Genomic DNA, 18587 nt, shown 5'->3' with positions numbered 1-18587 from the left:
ATGAGGAAGAATCAGCAGAAAACTTCAGGCAACATGAAGAACCAGTCCAGAACTACCCCGCCAAGGGACCATGAGGTAGCTACTGCAGAGGATTCCACCTATACAGAAATGTTAGGAATGACAGAAAGGGAATTTAGAATACACATGTTGAAAACAATGAAGGAAATGATGGAAACAATGAAGGAAACTGTTAATAAAGTGGAAAATAACCAAAAGGAAATTCAAAAACAGAATCAAATAAGAGATGAACGATATGAAGAATATAAAAAGGATATAGCAGAGCTGAAGGAAATGAAACAGTCAATCAGGGAACTTAAAGATGCAATGGAAAGTATCAGCAACAGGTTAGACCATGCAGAAGAAAGAATTTCAGAGGTAGAAGACAAAGTTTTTGAGATAACTCAGATAGTAAAAGAGGCAGAAAAGAAGAGAGAGAAAGCAGAACGTTCACTGTCAGAATTATGGGACTTCATGAAGTGTTCCAACATACGAGTTATAGGAATTCCAGAAGGGGAAGAAGAATGCCCCAGAGGAATGGAAGCCATACTAGAGAATATTATAAAAGAAAATTTCCCAAATATCACCAAAGATTCTGACACACTGCTTTCAGAGGGATATCGGACTCCAGGTCGCCTCAACTCTAACCGAGCTTCTCCAAGACACATTGTGATGAACCTGTCCAAAGTCAAGACCAAAGAAAAGATTCTGCAAGCTGCCAGGAGTAAGCGCCAGTTGACCTACAGGGGCAAATCCATCAGATTGACCGCAGACTTCTCTAATGAAACTTTCCAAGCAAGAAGACAATGGTCATCTACCTTTAATCTACTTAAACAGAACAATTTTCAGCCCAGAATTCTGTACCCTGCTAAGCTAAGCTTCAAAATTGATGGAGAAATCAAATCATTTACGGATATACAAACATTGAGGAAATTCGCCACAACAAGACCAGCTCTACAGGAAATACTTCAACCTGTTCTGCACACTGACCACCACAATGGATCAGCAGCAAAGTAAGAACTCAGAAATTAAAGGACAGAACCTAACCTCCACACTGATGCAAAAGATAAAACTAAGCAATGGACTCTCACAAAATAAGACGAATAGAATACTACCACACTTGTCAATTATCTCAATAAATGTTAATGGCTTGAATTCCCCACTGAAGAGACATAGATTGGTTGACTGGATTAAAAAACACAAGCCATCCATTTGCTGTCTGCAAGAAACACACCTGGCTTCAAAAGACAAATTCAAGCTCCGAGTCAAGGGTTGGAAGACAATTTTTCAGGCAAATGGAATTCAGAAGAAAAGAGGAGTTGCAATCTTATTTTCAGACACATGTGGATTTAAAGCAACTAAAGTCAAAAAAGACAAAGATGGTCACTTTATATTGGTCAAGGGAAAAATACAACAAGAAGACATTTCAATTCTAAATATTTATGCACCCAATTTAAATGCTCCCAGATTCTTGAAGCAGACCTTACTCAGTCTGAGCAATATGATATCTGATAATACCATCATAACAGGGGACTTTAACACTCCTCTTACAGAGCTGGACAGATCCTCTAAACAGAAATTAAACAAGGATATAAGAGACTTAAATGAGACTCTAGAACAACTGTGCTTGATAGACGCATATAGAACACTCCACCCCAAAGATAAAGAATATACATTCTTCTCATCACCCCATGGAACATTCTCCAAAATTGATCATATCCTGGGACACAAAACAAATATCAACAGAATCAAAAGAATTGAAATTTTACCTTGTATCTTCTCAGACCATAAGGCACTAAAGGTGGAACTCAACTCTAACAAAAATGCTCGACCCCACCCAAAGGCATGGAAACTAAACAATCTTCTGTTGAATAACAGATGGGTGCAGGAAGAAATCAAACAGGAAATCATTAACTTCCTTGAGCATAACAACAATGAAGACACAAGCTACCAAAACCTGTGGGATACTGCAAAAGCAGTTTTGAGAGGAAAATTCATCGCTTTAGATGCCTACATTCGAAAAACTGAAAGAGAGCACATCAACAATCTCACAAGAGATCTTATGGAATTGGAAAAGGAAGAGCAATCTAAGCCTAAACTCAGTAGAAGAAAAGAAATATCCAAAATCAAATCAGAGATCAATGAAATTGAAAACAAAAGAATCATTCAGAAAATTAATGAAACAAGGAGTTGGTTTTTTGAAAAAATAAATAAAATAGATAAACCATTGGCCAGACTAACGAGGAATAGAAAAGTAAAATCTCTAGTAACCTCAATCAGAAATGATAAAGGGGAAATAACAACTGATCCCACAGAGATACAAGAGATCATCTCTGAATACTACCAGAAACTCTATGCCCAGCAATTTGACAATGTGAAAGAAATGGATCAATATTTGGAATCACACCCTCTCCCTAGACTCAGCCAGGAAGAAATAGAGCTCCTGAACAGACCAATTTCAAGCACTGAGATCAAAGAAACAATAAAAAAGCTTCCAATCAAAAAATGCCCTGGTCCAGATGGCTTCACACCAGAATTCTATCAAACCTTCAAGGAAGAGCTTATTCCTGTACTGCAGAAATTATTCCAAAAAATTGAGGAAGAAGGAATCTTCCCCAACACATTCTATGAAGCAAACATCACCCTGATACCAAAACCAGGAAAAGACCCAAACAAAAAGGAGAATTTCAGACCAATCTCACTCATGAAAATAGACGCAAAAATTCTCAACAAAATCCTAGCCAATAGATTACAGCTTATCATCAAAAAAGTCATTCATCATGATCAAGTAGGCTTCATCCCAGGGATGCAAGGCTGGTTTAACATACGCAAGTCTATAAACGTTATCCACCATATTAACAGAGGCAAAAATAAAGATCACATGATCCTCTCAATAGATGCAGAAAAAGCATTTGATAAAATCCAGCATCCTTTTCTAATTAGAACTCTGAAGAGTATAGGCATAGGTGGCACATTTCTAAAACTGATTGAAGCTATCTATGACAAACCCACAGCCAATATTTTACTGAATGGAGTAAAACTGAAAGCTTTTCCTCTTAGAACTGGAACCAGACAAGGTTGTCCTCTGTCACCTTTACTATTCAACATAGTGCTGGAAGTCCTAGCCAATACAATTAGGCAAGACAAGGAAATAAAGGGAATCCAAATGGGAGTAGAGGAGGTCAAACTCTCCCTCTTTGCTGACGACATGATCTTATACTTAGAGAACCCCAAAGACTCAACCACAAGACTCCTAGAAGTCATCAAAAAATACTGTAATGTTTCAGGATATAAAATCAATGTCCACAAGTCAGTAGCCTTTGTGTACACCAATAACAGTCAAGATGAGAAGCTAATTAAGGACACAACTCCCTTCACCATAGTCTCAAAGAAAATCAAATACCTAGGAATATACCTAACGAAGGAGGTGAAGGACCTGTATAAAGAAAACTATGAAATCCTCAGAAAGGAAATAGCAGAGGATATTAACAAATGGAAGAACATACCATGCTCATGGATGGGAAGAATCAACATTGTTAAAATGTCCATACTTCCCAAAGCAATCTACCTATTCAATGCCATTCCTATCAAAATACCAACATCATACTTTCAAGATTTGGAAAAAATGATTCTGCGTTTTGTATGGAACTGGAAAAAACCCTGTATAGCTAAGGCAGTTCTCTGTAATAAAAATAAAGCTGGGGGCATCAGCATACCAGATTTTAGTCTGTACTACAAAGCCATAGTGGTCAAGACAGCATGGTACTGGCACAAAAACAGAGACATAGACACTTGGAATCGAATGGAAAACCAAGAAATCAAACTAACATCTTACAACCACCTAATCTTTGATAAACCAAACAAGAACATACCTTGGGGGAAAGACTCCCTATTCAATAAATGGTGTTGGGAGAACTGGATGTCTACATGTAAAAGACTGAAACTGGACCCACACCTTTCCCCACTCACAAAAATTGATTCAAGATGGATAAAGGACTTAAACTTAAGGCATGAAACAATAAAAACCCTCCAAGAAAGCATAGGAAAAACACTGGAAGATATTGGCCTGGGGAAAGACTTCATGAAGAAGACTGCCATGGCAATTGCAACAACAACAAAAATAAACAAATGGGACTTCATTAAACTGAAAAGCTTCTGTACAGCTAAGGAGACAATAACCAAAGCAAAGAGACAACCTACACTATGGGAAAGGATATTTGCATATTTTCAATCAGACAAAAGCTTGATAACTAGGATCTATAGAGAACTCAAATTAATCCACATGAAAAAAGCCAACAATCCCTTATATCAATGGGCAAGAGACATGAATAGAACTTTCTCTAAAGACGACAGACGAATGGCTAACAAACACATGAAAAAATGTTCATCATCTCTATATATTAGAGAAATGCAAATCAAAACAACCCTGAGATATCATCTAACCCCAGTGAGAATGGCCCACATCACAAAATCTCAAAACTGCAGATGCTGACGTGGATGTGGAGAGAAGGGAACACTTTTACACTGCTGGTGGGACTGCAAACTAGTACAACCTTTCTGGAAGGAAGTATGGAGAATCCTCAAAGCACTCAAGCTAGACCTCCCATTTGATCCTGCAATCCCATTACTGGGCATCTACCCAGAAGGAAAGAAATCCTTTTATCATAAGGACACTTGTACTAGACTGTTTATTGCAGCTCAATTTACAGTCGCCAAAATGTGGAAACAGCCTAAATGCCCACCAACCCAGGAATGGATTAACAAGCTGTGGTATATGTATACCATGGAATACTATTCAGCCATTAAAAAAAATGGAGACTTTACATCCTTCGTATTAACCTGGATGGACGTGGAAGATATTATTCTTAGTAAAGCATCACAAGAATGGAGAAGCATGAATCCTATGTACTCAATTTTGATATGAGGACAATTAATGACAATTAAGGTTATGGGGGGGGAAACAGAAAGAGGGAAGGAGGGAGGTGGGTGGGGCCTTGGTGTGTGTCACACTTTATGGGGGCAAGACATGATTGCAAGAGGGACTTTACCTAACAATTGCAATCAGTGTAACCTGGCTTATTGTACCCTCAATGAATCCCCAACAATAAAAAAAAAAAATAATAAAAATAAAATAAAATTTCACACAGTGGAAGCCAGAAAAAAAAAAAAAAAAAAAGAAAAAAAAAGAAAATCCATCCAAAGAAGGCTCTTTACATGGTGCCTAGCTCATGTAAGCCCCTACTGAACACAGGCTGTTATTCTGTCCTATTGTTTTATCTTCTACGCTCTGCCAGGTTTGAAACTGAGATTCTGAAGAGACTGATACCAGCTAATGGATTTTTCACTCTAAGATTCAAAAAGAGTTTTGTTTGGTTTTGTTGGGGAAGGGATTTTCAACCACTGCTGATCTGGTCCCATGTCCCCAAAGACATGAGCCATTTCTGGACTTGGTGCCAGCATCACATGAGTAAGTAGAGGCAGTGTCCACCTGTCAGCTGTGTCTCTGTGAGGGAGGCTGAGACAGCACCAGCATACAGAAGGTGCACAGTTCATTTTCTGGGGTGAATGGACAATTTCCCATTGCAGGGCCCAGACTGTCCTGCTGTTCTATCCTGCATTCTTCCCCCATCCGATCCTGCCCATCCTTAGGTTCCAGCCTCAGACTTCCTTGAGACCATTCCCTATGACTCACCCTCCCATTCGATCATCTGTTTACTTGCTCAATTAGTGCATGTGCATGCCAGGCCCATGACAGATCCCAATAGGGCAAGGATGGACAAATCCTTATTACTGTCTGCCAGGAGATGGCCATGGGGTAGGCAGACAAGTACCTGGGTGACTACAATTGATTAGGCAGTGTCCCCATGACACCTGTTCAGGCCTGTTTTAGGGGAAGGGGTTGGTCTGAGTCCTAGAGGAAGTTATTAAGTGCCTGTGACACAAACAAGGCCTTCACAACTGGGAGCAGCTTTCTCTGATCCCTCAGGGAGGCTGCCCTGCTCCAAGAGGCTGGAGAGGATGCAGAGGGTATGGAGGGATGGAGGCATGGACAAGGAGCAGGGCTGGAGAAAGACAATGACCATGCTATGAAGATGGCCACCTCATCCAGGTGGCTCTGGGGCTCACAGGGCAGAGCACCCGTGATTGGAGCAGAAAAGGAAAGGGCAGAGTGGAGACCCCAAGCACTGCAGGGGCCTGGACTCATCCTGGACAGAGGTGGCTCTTTTTCAGCACCCAGAGGTAGCAGGAGGTGGGCAGTTCACAGCAACCTTCGGATGTGCCTAATTCATGTGTGTAGCACCTGTGGTGTCTCATGAAGGGATGTTAAAAATAAATGGTAACCATTTGCTGCAGTGTTGAACAAATGGCATCAGCTCGATGGGTCTCAATTCCAAAATGCATTCTTCCAACCCTGGCAGTTTTCAAAACCCTTACTTGGTGAGCTTCCCCAGAGCATTTGTCTGGGCCTGATGTCACTAGAAGGGCTGCTGGGAGGGTCTGAGCCTCTAGGATGGAGGTGGACCTGCTAATAATCCCCCCAGAAGGTCTCTCGTCAGAGGGATTCTCATGGGTGCAGTCAGCATTTTGTCCCAAGGGTACTTCTCAGCACCGTGGGACACCTCCCCCATCCAGCCAAGGCTTTGTAGTTCTCAAACTTCCTAATGCTACAACCCTTAAATACAGTTCCTCATGTTGTGGTGACCCCAAACCATAAAATTATTTTTGTTGCTACTTCGTAACTGTAATTTTGCTCCTGTTGTCAATCTTAATGTAGATATCTGATATGCAGGATTTATTTTCATTGTTACAAATTGTAGGTTGAGAACCGCTGCTCTAGGGTCATGCAGCTATTCACTTGGTCACCTCATTCTCAGCCTAGGGTTCATTTTTTCTCCACAAGAAAAATATAATAGATTACTTGGCCAGAGAAAGTAAACCAGGACAGAGGAATTAACTTCCCTTTTTGTTCTGTGACTCAGAACTTCTGACAAGTGATTACCAATGGTTCCTCCTTTTCTGGCGGTGCCTGTGTGTTGGTAAACCCCAGACTGTGCTGATAATGTAGAAACTCAGGTCATCCCCAGGGCTTCCACCACCCTCGGTGTCCTGGGCATTCCCAAGCTGGTGTGTTCAAGTGCAAAATTTTATATAATAATACATGCACATGAACTAGTAAATTGATGAATACAAACTAGATGCAACAAAAGTTTTTAGAACTTAGCCTGGCCTCACATTAAACATGGGCATTACTTCTACAGAAAAGTGAATTTTTGGATCCATACAGAAAACAAGGTCAAATCTGAAAGCTCAGCTTCCAAACCTCCTCCTTGTTTATAAAGATGTTTTAATGTGGTTTCTGTCCATTCCTAGGTCAAGAATGTGTTAATAAGAACATGAGAGGCTGATGAGAACCTCTGGTTTAAGCACACACACAACAATTACCTCTACTTTCTTCCACTTAACGAGTTCTGTGACTTTAGATTTTAGTTCCTGGATTCCTCTAGAATCAGATCCTGAGAAAAAGATTTGGGCAAAGGCAGTTTTTTGTGGGGTATAAGATCCCAGGGTACAGAAGGGAGGCTGGGGATATGAGACAGGGAACACGGGAGTCTCACAGTAGCTTCCTCAGTCCTGCTGGGGACCCTCATGGGAACCATATGGGTCAGACCCAAGGAAGCTGGGGTCTTTTACCTGGTCCCGCAGAGCCATGCATGACATTGTGACATTACCTTCCTTTCGTCATGTTTCTGTTTGTTTCTGTCTTCTCTTCCCAGACTCCTGCTCAGTTTCAGCTATCTGCTCTCTTCTAGCCGGGACAATTCCAGATGCCCGACAGTGGGGTCCTGAATTCACAAAAAGTGTTCTCTTTGTCTTTTAGGAGCTGACTCAGATCTTAGTCTTCACACCTGACAGGACACTGGCATCCCCACCACCAACACAGCTCCATTGCCCTGCTCATCCCGCAAGTTTAAAATGAAAATGATGGAAAATTAGTCAAACCGAGAAGCCACAGCAAGTCTTTCCTCCTCATCTGGCTGAAGCCTTAGTGCCCCTATTGCTGCCACCTGTCCCTGCCCCCTGGAGTGTACCTCCATCCTCATGCTTGCGTGTGCACACGCACAGACACACACACAAACACACACACTCATACCGGTGTGGCCAACACCCACTCAAGCACACATCCCAATTTCAGGTTCCCCATCTTGATGGCTAAAATACTCCCAGTGACCAACACACAGCCCTTTTCTCCTACATTGCCATTTTACGTTACTTGAATGCTTGTGTTAATCTAATAGTTTAGATTTATGTTGGGTTCTGTAGCACATTATATTTTGATCAATACTAACATTCCAACATTTAGATGGAATAAGATAAGAAAACTCTCTTAATCACTGCACTTGGGTTCCATCAGCTGTCAATAATTCATCATTTGAGTCCTTCAGACAGATTCACAAGTTTGAATATAAGGCACCCATCATGGAAATTAACTTTAGGGGCAAAATGATGTGAAAAGTCACACAACTTCTCCAGGAGGCAGATAGTGTGTTTCAGAGATGAGTCAACTCTTGACACATTTATGTGGAGGAGGCAGGCTGGCAGCATTGAAGCAGCAGTTTGATAGGGGCCCAGGCGGACAGGGACTGCTGGCAGGGCATCACTCAGTGTCCTGTAAACAGAGCTCTCTGCTGGCACCAAGAGTCTTGTGCCATGCACCAAACACAATGCACCATGAACCACTTGAAGCTGGAGAGGGTGCAGTTGTGCTGTGTGTTAGGCAAAATCAGGCACGGATCATGTCAGGTGAAGGCATCTCTTTTGGTGGAATTCTGCTTGTCCTGCTCTCATGGTGAATTCTTGGGAAGCAGAACTGGAGTTAAGGACTGAGGTCATTAAGGTTGAACTAATGTGACCAATAACTTATTCTCAGGAAGGGAAAGAGACTAGCAATATGTGTGTTGTCAAGCCCAGTGGGCAGCTGGAGCTTTGGTGGACTCCAGGAGTTACCGCACCTGAGAGATGAGGACAGTCCATTTTCCAGACAAATCACCACCCACCTTGGAGGAGGGCAACTTGAACCCTAGACATGAACTCCAAGGCACTTCCCATTTTTGGGAAGGCTTGCCTCTGTATCCTTGGGAAGTCAAGAAAAGCCTTTAGTAGCATGTAAGATGGTCATACGGGCATTTACAGTGGGTGGATTTTGGCATTTAGACATGGGGACCAAGTAGACAGGGCAGGGCAGCTCAGACATGGTCCCTCCAGACATGCCTGCAGTCAAGGAGGAGAATGAGACCAGGCCGACTGAGCAGGTCATTGGGTGTCAGGCTGGACTGCACTGCCCACCTTCCCACCTTTTCCTCAACCCCACTTTCCATGAGAGACTTAGGCATTTGAAGGAGGCCGGGAGGCACATACAACAGTACAAAGCTCAGTTTCTCTACCTGGCTTCATATTATTTGGCTTTGATTCCTGTAGCTATCTATAGGATGATGACTACTAATCTTAGAATTGTTTTCTCCTATCTCTAGGGATGTGGATATGCCATTTAAACTTTGGGATAGAGATGCTTATTAGGGTTAGCACAGCTCATCTCCATTTCTTCTGTGTAAATAGACAAACAAATTTGTCCTCAATTTTGCTGACTCAAGTGTTCAAGGTGCAATAAGCCTAGAGCCTTAGTGATCCAAAGTAGGTTTGTGTTGTCCCGCAGCAGGACAGTGAGCAGAAAGCTCAGAGAGAAATGTGGGGAACACTCAAAGAACCTTAGTTACAGTGTTCTCTCCGTGAGATTTCTGTTTCTGCTTCATGTTCAGAGGCAATAGTAGTGAATACTCCAATTCCTGTGTCTCCTGGTACCCCAAAGAAAGATGAGATATTTGTAGACCTTTTTGTCTAGTTATTCTTTACCAAGGAGGCATGTTTAGAGCAACAGAGATGACAACCCTCTGAACTTCTCTCTATGAAAGGGGTGTTCAATAGTGAGGGTTCACAGAAATGTCTTCTGCTTTTAAACTCCAAATGCTTTAAGAAATTCCTTGACATTTAGCGTCTTTTGACATACGCTATTTTGGGTGCTACCAGATAATTATTCCCTTGCTTTTAACTATGCACAATCTGAATGTAAAACCTTGTGCATAAAGTCTTACGCATGCTTATTGAGACTCCATGGCAAATTTGTGCATGTGTAAATCATGTGGCTTTCACTCTCCAAGTCCATTCTCTGCACCATATACCAGAAAGTCATGGGCTTCTCCCTTCCCCCTCAAGGAGAGGGCGCCCTTGTCATCATCAGCAGCATTATGTCGGAACATCTTTGTATTGCAAAAATCCACTATAACTTCATTGCTATTGGAGAAGTGGTTAATAAATGAAGGTAGCACAAAATATGATTTCAAATCAGTTAATAAAATTATTCATGTAGATTTAAAATAGTTTTTACAGTTGATTTAACATTTGTGACTGGTTTATACATGATGATACAAGTTGATGTTTGCATCTTTGCAATTTTATTTCAATTTAAAAACAGTACAATTGTAACTTTTTTTCCAATAATGGAGCCTTTGAGAATTAAGCTTGTCTTTTCTTAAAACACATTTTATGAAAATGATTTTAATATGATTTTAACTATATTTCTGAGGAGTATTTGCAAGGAAACTCCTTTAATAGGACTTAAACAGAAGATCCTTTTGAGACCAAGGTGGATGGTTTTTAAGAACGAGGCCTTGTTTGTGGGAGAATGACCTGAATCTTTTCTACAGTTGAAGAAATTTCTGAAGTTTCTAGAAATAGTTTATTAAGGATATGAGTCCAATTGGAGTAAACATTGGCTCATATTCAGTTGGTTGCCTGGATCACACTGGGACCAGGCCAGCTGGATCTGTGCAAAGAAACAGGCAACTGGCAGTTTCTTTTGGTTTCATGGGCCTCTGCATGGGTTACCTTTGGATCATTCATGTCTAAATTTTGTCTTACTTTAGTAGATCTTATCTTAATAGCTGGGTGACTGGTGCGCAGGTGTCATATTTGGTCCTATTGATTTAACTTCTGAAAGGTCCCCTGTTGTCTTGTCGTGCACCTACAGAGTGCATCCTGGGCTGAAAGGACACGGTCCTTGACACTCACCTCCCTGGCCACAGTCAGCTGCACTCAACCATCTGCCATCGTAAGGGGCTGTGGCCACAGGGCCTCCCAGGGTAGCACAGTGTACCTTGGGAGGGCACTCACCACAGCTACAAGGCCCAGAGCCTCAGTAGCGAAGGAGATCCAGGGGAACAGGAGAAGTAGGCAACACACTGACCCTTTGGCCCTATCTGGCTCTGCTTTTCTGATGCTGCAGATACAGATAACTGCACTACTTTATGAATTGTATGTTATTACAAACTGATGATAAACAATGACTCTGATTCTTTTGTGAATTTATTTTCCCTGGAACCTAGAAACCCTTTTAAAATCCCCTGAAGTGCTTGTCACATAAGAAAAAGCCAAGTCCGAGTGTTGGATGTGAACTGGTTCCTCTGATTCAGGGGAGATTTGGTGAACCCCAGGAACACTCTGCCCAGGAAAGGGAGGAGAGGCTCTCAGAAAGGGAATGGGGTCTCTATGTCCTCTTGGTTCAGGGCCCTGGAGCAGAGGGAAGCACTCTGATAGGCACAGGTGGTCTCCCAGCAATCACCCTGATTCCCCAAATGTCCTTCCATGGAAGCAGGAGAAGCAGAGTTCAGACACTTCTCCCTCCTGTGGTTGAGAAAGTCAAAAGCTTCAGTGTCCAGTCAGGGTTTATATTTAAAAAGAAAAATATTTCAAGAGTGTTTGAGGTGAGAAATCAGACTGCAAATGATCCACAAAAAGCATATGTACAGCATCTAGAAATAATTACCAACAGCTCAGAAGAAGCAAGGGGAAGTTTTTGTTAAGGGCCTACAGAAGCCTCCCAGGGGGCTTTCATTTACCAAAGGTTCAGCCACTTATGACAACAACTGGGGGGTGCTTAGGACCTGCGGCAGGAGTGGCACCTTGTGTGTGTGTGTGTGCGCGCGCGCGCAGGGTCAGAGAGACTCAGATCCTGGTGTAGCTGAAAGGAGAGATGGTACAGTCCAGCCTTTGACTCTGGCTGTAGGCACAGACACCTACAAAGTGCTTTCAAAACTGTAGATCCTGGGCAGAGCTGGTATCCTCCAGAGTCACTAATCTGGTTGCTGGAACCTTGGGGCCAGACAGGGAGCCTCGAGAGAAATCAGATGTATGCTGAGAACCACCCCCTGAAGGCTACCACACATCCTGAAGTCCAAATGCTGAGGGACTGGGGACCTACATTTTGTCTCTTGTAATGGATGGTTCTTGTTTATTCCCAGGCACTGGGGAAATGCAGGGCAAAGGGTACACACACAGGATCTTCTGCTACTGGACCTCTCAGCAGCAAAATCTCTGGAGGGGACAAGAGGACTGGGCCATCCTCCACTACTGAAACTTCCAGGATTCCTCAGAGCTCCTTGATAGCCCCCTGGGCTTCTTCAAACCCTTAGACCCTTACTGCTTTGGGGTTTACTTCTGATTTTTGTTCTATGGCCATCTGTCAGTTAAATATTTATTCAAAAATAAAGAGAAATACATACCAAATATTTAACTAGTCCCAGGAAATAGTTGTAGAGTGGCTGTACCTTCTTAAGCACAGAGCCGGTGGAAGAACACATGATTTATTCTTCCATGCAGAAGAAAGGGTGGAGTGACTGCCCAGGCCTTAAATCCCCCTGCAAAATGGCCATTCAATAAAAGCTCAGGACTTTCTTTATCCATTCATTGGCCTTATTTTTTATTTTTGAAAATTAATACATCCACGGGGTGGGTTATCAATAGCTTCTTCCCCTTAATCACTGCTCCATAAATGTCTCTGAACAGAGTGATTTCACATCCATAGCTAGATTACTGAGTGAGGCCCAGGGTGACGAAGGGAAAGAGAGCAGGCAGAAGTGACTTTCTTGGCTGCTACAGGGACCAGGGAACTAGGGAGGGAGACCAGGAAAGCCTTGGGCTGGAGGCTCCACGTGCTTGTGCCAAGACTGAGTGTGGCTCCTGCAAAAACAGTCCCACCCTGAATGGGGAGGCTGAGCTCTTGCCAAGGGGGTGCCGGGGGCCCGGGCTTGTGAAGTGGCTGCAGCAGGCAATGTCAGCAGGAAGGTCAAGGGCAGATGTGTGTCTACTCCTAACAATCTGTAGACTTGATTGGCTTGACTCACCCAGAGCCTCTGACAGCCTGGAATTGGTGGTTGATGTTTAGAACTCCAGGGATTTCACATTAAAATATGTTTCTGGCTTCTTGGGAACTTTCAAAAGGCTTTGGGCCCTCAAGCTGTTTGGCTGACGAGCCATGGTCAGCCAGAGCTGCTGGCCTTCTGACAAAAAGGGCCTGGCTCTGGGTGCCCAGTTCCACCCAGACCAGGTCAGGAACCGGAGTTACATGCTATATGCTCAGGTGGGTGGGCTTCCTGCCACTTGAACATCTGGTCTTTCTTCACCCACTGGGAAAGACTCAGACCAAGGGGAGGCAGGGAAAACCAGGGAACATGGGACAAGGCTGTGGTGGATGCTGTCAGGTGGAGTAAAGGAGACACTCGCAGGTCTGGAGGCTCGGGTGACCATCCTGGCTCTGCTCTGTTATACCAGGAGCAAGAGGGGAGAAGGCGGAGACCCATCTGTAGACTCAGCTGTCCCTCAATAGGCCCATTTGACAAATGTCTTTCTACAATCCTTAGAGATCCCTGGCCTGCTGGGGGGGCTCTCCATCCCAGCTGTGCAGACCCCAAGGCAACCTTTGTAGATCTGGGACAAATAGGCCTGTATACTTTATGGACAGGCAACATCTACTTTAATTAAGGGGTGCCCAACATCTACTTTCATTACTCGGTTTTTCTGAAGAAAAGGAACCTAGAAAGGTCCTGATTCACCAAGCTTTATGCAGATCTGTGTGCTAGGTTTCTGCTTGGGGTGGAGCCAGCAAGGGAGGTGGAGCCAGATGTGCTGAGGACTCAGAGGGGACTTCCTGGAGAGAGCATGTGAGCTGTGGGGATGTGGGTGTCCCCAGCAGAAAGCACAGCCTAACAGCTGTTAGCATAAAGTGCAAAGAGTCCCTCTTTGGTGTCTCTAGCCCGCTATTCTTTTCTTTCTTTTTTTTTTAATAAATTTTTTATTTCAAATTTATATGAGGGCACAAATTTTTAGGTTATATTATTCTCACTTCCGAAGTAAAGTTCTAGATGTAGAGGAACCCCTCACCAAGGGGGCTTGCTAAACACTGTATCATTGTGCACATTAGGTGGGATCCACCAAATACCTTCTCTCCTCCCATCAACTGCCCTTCCAACATCCCCCTCCCATTTTCTTCCTCACCTCTCCCCCTTTCTAGACTATATTTTTGTTTTGTCATTTATATAAGGGTGTAGTTGTTTATATATTTGGTTTCATATTGGTATTGAGTACATAGGACTTTTTTTCTTGAGATACTTTACTAACAAGAATGTATCTCCATCCAGGTAAACATAAAAGATGTTAAGTCTCTATCTTTTTATGGCTGAATAGTATTCCATGGTATGCATGTACCACAATTTGTTAATCTCTTCATGTGTTGATGAGGGTGAGGGTTGCTTCCATGACTTGGCAATTATGAATTGAGTTTCAGTCAACACTCTGGTGAAAATGTCTTTGTGGTAAAATGATTTTGTAGATGCTTAATAAGGGGATTGTGAGATCAATGTGAACCTCCATAGAGTTTATATCAGTTTGCAATCCCACCAGCACTGTAAAAGTGTTTCCTTTTCTCCACATCCACACCAGCATCTGCAGTTTTGAGAGTTTGTGATGTAGGCTAATTTTACTGGAGTTAGGTAATATCTCACCTGAGTGGTTTTGATTTGCATTTCCCTGATGATTAAAGACGATGAGCATTTCTTCATGTGTTTGTTGGCTATTCATCTGTCTTCTTCAGAGAAGTTTCTGTTCATGTCTCTTGACCACATAGCAGTGGGGTTGTTTGCTCTTTTTGTGGTGATTAGTTTGAGTTCTCTGTAAATTCTAGTTATCAGGATTTTGTCAGATTCATCACAGGAGAAATTTCTTTCCATTCCTAAGGCTATCTGTTTGCTTTGTTTGTGGTACCCTTAGCTACACAGAAACGTTTTAGCGTGATCAAATTCCATTTATTTATTTGTAGTGTTGCTAGATTTGCCATGGGTATATTCCTCATATAGTTTTTCCCAAGGCCAATATCTTGAAGTGTGTTTTCCTCACACTCTGTTGTACATTTTCTATTGTTTTATGTCTTAAATTTAAATCTTTTATCCAGTGAGAATCAATCTTTTTCAGTGGTGAGAGGTGCAGGTCAAGTTTCAGTCTTTCACATGTGGCTGACAGGTTCTCCTAGCATCGTTGGTAATACAAGAATTATTTTTCCTAGTGGGTCCTTTTGTTAGGCTTATCAAGATCATATGTCTGTATGTGGCTGGGTTCCTCTCTAAATTCTCTAATCTATTCCATAGGTCTGAATCTCTGTTTTTGTGCAGTGCCTTGTTATTTTGAGCACTATAGACTTGTAGTATAATATGAAATCTGATAACATGACGCCTTCAAATTTATTGTTATTTGTAGCTGGCTATTCCTGGGATGCTAGTGTGGAAGCTGGATGGGCATTCTAAGGCCTCTTCCTTGCAGGTTTTAGGGCATCACTCTGCCTGGTAGATGCTGGTGGTGTTAAATGGTTTCCTTGATCTTCTATCTCCTATTGTCATCATTAGGATTCCAAAAAGTCAGCCTGTTGTCTGGTTTAGGAGGCTGGAGACTCCTGCAAACTTTTTCTCATTTGATGGCTCCTAATTACTCAGGAGCATAAGTGGCTAAGTCTTCAATTTCCCTTTCCATCCTACAGTCTCTTGGTACCCCCCCTTCCCTGATGTCATTTCCACTGTGTGAGAAAGAATAGCACCCTTGGAATCCACAATGGTGTCAGCCTAGCCAATGTGGACTCTGACAGTCATTAACTGTTTCCTAGAGGAGGCTTTCCTGAAGATGGGGTCACTCCACTTTGTCTTCAGTAAGTGATTTGTTCATAATTGACCGTGAAAAGAAAAGGGAAAACGGCAGGGCAGTCCCAGAAAAGTAGAGTGGAGGGAAGACAAAGGAGCCTGTGTGGCCTTTTGTGGCCTGCTGAGAAAACCAGGAGGAAGGAGCTTGAGGACCACCCAATGCAGAAAAGCCACATTTTCAAATCCCCAAGCCATGGGTCTCACCTACTCCTAACCTGGGCAGTCGGGGGATCAAATAATAATTGGAACTCTTAGAATACCCCCAAGTTTTGGTGTTGCCCATGATCCCACCATGAATTGAGGACTGGAGGCAAAGGTGTGTTTCCCCAGTTTAAGAGGATGTATCACGTGATTATAAGATGTACTGAGAGTTGCAGAGACAGGTGGCTTTTAATTCCATCTATTCTCCCTTAATTGCAAAATACTAATTACATTACATCATGTCTTTTGGTTAGTGAAACTTATTTGGAGTAGTCTATCTGATCCTTCACATCTAAGGAGGGGAAGTCAGTCCTTCCCACTGACTTTTGAGAATTGAGAGATTTCACTTAAAGCAGAAAAATAGGCCCTTCAGCCAGGAAATTGAGAGTCTGTGATTCTGTGGGAAGGAGGACTCCACAGAGCTGAGTATTCCAAAGATAGGCTTCCACCCAGGCCATGCAAACACTGGGCTGCTAATAATGCAATGATCAGACCCTGCAACTTCTTTCCATTCTTTATTTTGTCCCATTTTTGAAAAATCTGACCCATATTCCTGACTTACAAAAGAGGATGTGAAACAAAATTTAATTGAAATAAATTACACATTGCCATATTCCCACATAAAGGTTTCGAGAAGCCAGTGAAATCCACACTTTGACGATTTTCAGCTCTCTCTGTGGTAGGAGCCTTTCGCCATGTACAGGACAGGGCATCATCAACCATGAGGAGGTGTTTGTCCTTGAATGCTGAATTAGCAGCCAACATTATGGCCATAGCCACAGATAACGGTGTTGGTCTGTTGGACCTGGCCTCTGTTTCAGAAAAATATGCAAGCATTAGTACCTTTGACAGATGATAAAACTGAAGTCTTGACATTAGGAGCTTGCTGAAGGGCATGCAGCTTTTAAGTGCTGGAACTGGAGCTGTCTCCCAAGCTGAGAACCAGGTGCTCTCCTTGCTCCTGGGAATCCACAATGGTGGCAGCCTAGCCAGTTCAATCATTTGAATGTGTTTGAAGTAATTTGGGGCTTCAAGCTAAGACTGGACATGACATTAACCTGTTGTTTTGAAGATTCAGAGAGATATTTATCCATGACGCATAGTATGCTGAAAACTTGTCTGTGTTTGCAGAGAGAGGAGAAAAAAGAGGCTTTTTTTTTTTTTTTTTTTTTTTTGTAGAGACAGAGTCTCACTGTACCACCCTCGGTAGAGTGCCGTGGCCTCACACAGCTCACAGCAACCTCCAACTCTTGGGCTTAAGCGATTCTCTTGCCTCAGCCTCCCGAGTAGCTGGGACTACAGGCGCCCACCACAACGCCCGGCTATTTTTTGGTTGTAGTTTGGCCGGGGCCATGTTTGAACCCGCCACCCTCGGTATATGGGACCGGCGCCTTACCGACTGAGCCAGAGGCGCTGCCTTTTTTTTTTTTTTTTTTTTTTTGAGGGATGCTCATTTCTCTTTACCCATTCCAGCTTTTTAAGCTTCTTTGATAGGGGTGAGGAAAAGGAGTTTAGAGAGTTTAACCATTTGGGTAAGATTTCTGATTCGTTGTGGTTATTGCTGCAACAATATGGCTGTCAGATAGGAAATGAAAGAAGGACAGCCTGAGCCTTGATCAGGTATATGGATACACTTGTGTGTTTGTAGTGATCATCAGTGACCAGGATCAGACTTCCTGAGGCTGCATCCCTGTGCATCATGCAGAAGAGTGTGTGCAAAAGCTCTTAGCAAGTGACACAGCCTGGTGCTAATAGTGATGGTGAAAGGAAAAAGAAATAGAAAATAAAAAAGAAAGGCTGACATGCTTTTTTATTCAGGGCTTCAAGGAACAGAATTGGGTTTTATTTCTAGATACTAGAAATGGAAACTTTCAGTGTGGCTTTTTGTTTTGCATGTATTTAAAAAATAAAATAAACTACTGGTTGTTTGAAAGCAAATGAGGCTCCCTCTTTCCTTCCTGAAACATCTCCCCATCCCCAATTTTAGCGAAACTGTGTGTGTAAACAGTATCTTAATTGACTTCAGGTTAAGGAAGTCTGGAAAACAAGTTAAAATTTATAAAACCTAATGGACATCCTTGAGACCTCTTCACTAATCCAACTACAGGGATTTATTTACCAACCACAAAGTGGGTGCAGGATGTTTGCTACATATTCAGTGGGTGGAAACAAATAGCAGAAATATTGGACTAGTGTGCTAGAGGACTACATTTGGGGAGAAAAGATTCTCCCTGCAAAGCAGAGGGCCAGTCCCAAACTTGGTCCCAGATGATCAACCCTCACAATGAAGTTGGTAATGGAGGCTCATTTAGATCT

General features: G+C 42.7%; 1 pseudogene; it reads right to left on the bottom strand.

Annotated features, from left to right (window-relative positions):
- LOC128570285 (leucine-rich repeat-containing protein 75A-like) overlaps positions 1-17036 on the bottom strand; it is a 40970-nt pseudogene extending 23934 nt beyond the window's left edge.
- Positions 17037-18587: the final 1551 nt, after the last annotated feature.

This window comes from Nycticebus coucang, chromosome 18, assembly GCF_027406575.1.
Source record: "Nycticebus coucang isolate mNycCou1 chromosome 18, mNycCou1.pri, whole genome shotgun sequence".
Classification (NCBI taxonomy): domain Eukaryota; kingdom Metazoa; phylum Chordata; class Mammalia; order Primates; family Lorisidae; genus Nycticebus; species Nycticebus coucang.
Note: the sequence above shows the minus strand (reverse complement) of the source record. Positions and strands in the feature narration are given on the sequence as shown.